This window comes from Sus scrofa, chromosome Y (assembly GCF_000003025.6).
Source record: "Sus scrofa isolate TJ Tabasco breed Duroc chromosome Y, Sscrofa11.1, whole genome shotgun sequence".
In the NCBI taxonomy this organism is placed as follows: domain Eukaryota; kingdom Metazoa; phylum Chordata; class Mammalia; order Artiodactyla; family Suidae; genus Sus; species Sus scrofa.
In genome coordinates, this window is record NC_010462.3 from 25,297,825 (window position 1) to 25,302,056 (window position 4,232).

General features: G+C 44.2%; 1 long non-coding RNA gene across 1 annotated transcript in view; it reads right to left on the minus strand.

Annotated features, from left to right (window-relative positions):
- The window catches only part of LOC110257918, a 4,823-nt gene continuing 1,620 nt past the window's right edge, over nucleotides 1,030–4,232 (minus strand). Inside the window, exons 2-3 of the long non-coding RNA XR_002340925.1 lie at nucleotides 2,657–2,659; nucleotides 1,030–1,181 (exon numbers count right to left, since the gene is read on the minus strand). This is a non-coding gene — a long non-coding RNA (uncharacterized LOC110257918). The remainder of the gene's footprint in view (nucleotides 1,182–2,656; nucleotides 2,660–4,232) is intronic.

The following is a 4,232-nucleotide window of genomic DNA, read 5'->3' on the forward strand; positions in this document are numbered from 1 at the left end:
TCAAGACCCTCGCCAAAGTGGGTATAGAGGGAACATTCCTGAATATCATCAAAGCCATTTATGAGAAACCCACAGCAAATATAATCCTCAATGGGGAAAAACGGAAAGCCTTCTAACTCAAATCTGGACCAAGACAGGGATGCCCACTCTCACCACTGCTCTTCAACATCGTTTTGGAAGTCTTAGCCACAGCAATTAGACAAACAAAAGAAATAAAAGGCATCCATATAGGAAGAGAATAGATCAAACTGTCACTGTATGCAGATGATATGATACTATACCTAGAAAACCCTAAGGACTCAACCCCAAAACTCCTTGAACTGATTAATAAATTCAGCAAAGTGGCAGGATATAAGATTAACATTCAGAAGTCAGTTGCATTTCTGTACACCAGCAATGAATCATTAGAATACAAAAATACGATACCTTTTAAAATTGCACCTCTTAAAATCAAATACCTCGGAATACACCTGACCAAAGAGGTAAAGGACCTATATGCCGAGAACTATAAAACTTTAATCAAAGAAATCAAAGAAGATATGGAGAGATATTCCATGTTCCTGGATTGGAAAAATCAATATTGTGAAAATGGCCATCCTACCCAAAGCAATCTACAGATTCAATGCAATCCCTATCAAATTACCCAGGACATTGTTCACAGAACTAGAACAAACAATCCAAACATTTATATGGAACCACAAAAAACCCAGAATCGCCAAAGCAATCCTGAGAAACAAAAACCAAGCAGGAGGCATCACTCTCCCAGACTTCAAGAAATACTACAAAGCCACAGTCATCAAAACAGTGTGGTACTGGTATCAAAACAGACAGACAGACCAGTGGAACAGAACAGAGAATCCGGAAAGAAACCCTGACACCTAGGGTCAATTCATCTTTGACAAGGGAGGCAAGAACATAAAATGGGAAAAGGAAAGTCTATTCAGCAAACATTGCTGGGAAACCAGGACAGCAGCATGCAAAGCAATAAAACTAGAACACACCCTCACACCATGCACAAAAAGAAACTCCAAATGGCTGAAAGACTTAAATATACGACAGGACACCATCAAACTCCTAGAAGAAAACATAGGCAAAACACTCTCTGACATCAACATCATGAATATTTTCTCAGGTCAGTCTCCCAAAGCAATAGACATTAGAGCACAAATAAACCCGTGGGACTGTAAGACCAGCAAAAAGAACTTCCAGGCTCGGAAGAGGCGACTCCCCTTAATCACTCACGAGAAGCGGTGTTGATGCAATCAGCAAGAGGATTTTTATTCCAAGCGCGCTGGGGCCCACAGTCATACACCACGCAGGGTTAGAGGACTGCCGCGGCGAGTGTGGAGTCGGGACAGCTTTTATGGGGTTCACAACAAAGCCCACGCTTCGTGGACTAATTAATTTAAATTGTTTTGGAGTTACACATTTGCGCATGTTTCGGGGTGGCGGAGACATGTTGTCACCAAGATATATGTATCAACATTTCAACATCTTTATGGCGCAACCAATTTGAGGTTGCTTTAGAGATTAACCTCCTCTCCTTTTATCTTTTGCAAGCAGTTTTACAGAAGCTGAACAAGCAGTTAGAAACTCCCTTTTTTTGTTATCTCAAATAGTTTCAAGAAGTTTCATGCCTAGAGACAAGTACTCAGGGCCTATTTTACTTCCGCATATTTTAAAAAAGCAAAAAAACCTAACCTTTTACCTATAAGGAACAAACTCTGGAATTCAGAACAATTTTAAGCTTCTCATTAGCTTAGGTTGTATTTTCATCCTTTCATTCCCCACTTCTTCTCTTGTTAATAGTTCTAATCTTAGAACTGGTAGAGTTAGGTACTGTTGTCTAAGTACCATGATCTGGACTGTACTTAGTCTAACGTAGACTGAATCTCCCACTTGGAAATGATGTGGGATCTGCAAGTCTCCTTCTCCTGAGTAGGCCTCCCGGAGTTGTCTCCACGCTCGTTGTCTTACCCATTCAAGTGTCTTGAGCCTGGAGAACAAAGGCTGGTTAAGCAGTGCATCAGCACTATGTACAGAAGCAACTTTTATCAATGGGGGTGTCCCCCGTAGAACAATTTATAGGGGGTTAACCCATATTGTCCAGGGGTGTTTCTAACCCTAAACAGCACAAAGGGCAGGAGAGCTATTTAATCATTAATGCCAGTCTCCGCGGTCAATTTAGTAAGGGTCTCTTTAATGGTTTTATTTATTTTTTTTACCTGTCCTGAGCTTTGGGGTCTGTATGTACAATGCAGTTTTCAATCAATCCCTAATATCTTGGCCAGTCCCTGACTTACCTGGGCAACAAAAGCTGGACCATTGTCTGACCCTATTACCTTAGGTATTCTAAATTTTGGAAAAATTTCCTCCAGTATTTTCTTAGCCACCACGGTTGAAGTCTCTTTTTTAGTAGGATAAGCCTCTACCCATCCTGAAAAGGTGTCTACAAAAACCAATAGGTATTTGTTTCTGTATTTAGCCGGCTTTATCTCAGTGAGGTCCACTTCCCAGTGAGCGGTATGTCTGTAAGGTCCTTGTGGACCCCAGTCTCCTCAATCAATAATTGATGGCAATCATGAGTAACTGGTTCATCAGTCTCTTCAGGCAGAAGAGTGGCAGGGTCGAGAGCGGCTGGTGGAGCGAACGTGACCCTCTCTGTGAGAAGCAGGCTTTGATAGTGGGTCATTCATCGGTCTGGGGGTTGTCGAACGATGTTCTCCAATGCATGGGGGGCTATTACCGTTATATTCTGTCCCAAAGTCAATTTGTCAGCGTCCTTGACCAGCATGGCCACAGCTGCGATAGCCTTCAGGCATATGGGCCATCCACTGGTATTTGTAGACATTTCTGGTTTCCCTTGTTCAAAAGAAATTTGTGTTCCCATTTTGGTCAATAAGTCTCTACCTAAGAGGGGTGCTGGGCACTCAGGTATGACCAGAAACGAGTGGGTTACCCGTCTCACTCCCAAGTCAACTGTTCTTCGGGTAGTCCATGGATACTGTTGTTGCCCTGTGGCACCCATTACCCAGGATTATTTATCTTTTAGTTTTCCTAATGGCTGTAGTAGCACTGAATGTTTCGCTCCAGTATCAACCAGAAACTCAACTGGTTGCCCCTCCACCTTTAAAGTTACCCTGGGCTCGGGGAGGGGGTCCGAACCCCGTCTTCCCTAGTCTTTATCTTCTTCCAGAGCTAAGACCTTTAGTCCCTTGTTTCTCTTCTTGGGGCAGTCCCTTGCCCAGTGTCCTTTTTCTTTACAATATGCACATTGGTCCTTGTCGAGTGGGGTCCTATTGCCCAGGTTCCCTGACTGTTTAGGGCCTGACCTAATTTTCCTAAAATCTCTCTCTCTTTTTTTGTTGTTTTTTCCTTCAACTACTGCAGCCAAGATCTTAGTCAAATTTTTCTCTTGCCGTTTATTACGTCTTTTCTTTTTTTCTTTTTTTTTCTCTCTTTTTTTTGTTCCCTTTCTTCTTCTGTCTCCCTTTTGTAATACACTTTCTCTGCCTCCTTCACTAGATCACGTAACTCAGCCTCCTGTAACCCTTCCAGTCTCTGAAGCTTTTTTTTAATATCTAAGGCTGACTGTCCTATAAAGGCCAAAGCCATTGAGGCTTTTTGGGCCTCTGAGGTGGGATCAAAAGGGGTGTACCGCCTGAAGGCTTCCAAGAGCCTCTCAAGAAAAACAGAGGGGGGTTCATTCGGTCCCTGCATCACTTCTCTTACCTTAGCCAAATTAGTGGGCCGTCTTGAGGCGCCTCGGAGATCCGCCACCAGAGCCTGGCGATAGATTTTTAAGCTCTCCCTACCTTCTGCCGTGTTGTAGTCCTAACCGGGGCGAGTCAAGGGGAATCCCATGTCAATCTCGTTTTGCAACTGCGTGGGTCGCCCGTCGGCCCCAGGAACATTTTTTCTAGCCTCTAACAGAATTCTTTCTCGTTTCTCAGTTGTGAAGAGTGTCTGCAGCAGCTGCTGACAATTATCCCAAGTAGGCTGGTGAGAGAACATAAGGGACTCCACTAACGCCGTGAGGCGTTGGGGATCCTCCGAGAAAGGGGGATGGTTAGTTTTCCAATTATAGAGATCTGCAGAAGAAAAGGGCCAATACTGGAGGGGCTGCAATTGGCCCCCCGGTATGGGAGGGCCGTACGTGCGCAGCGGTAATGTCGCGATCTCGTCTGTCCGCTCCGGGGTGGCGTCCTTGCGGCTCCGAGTCCCTGCAGCAG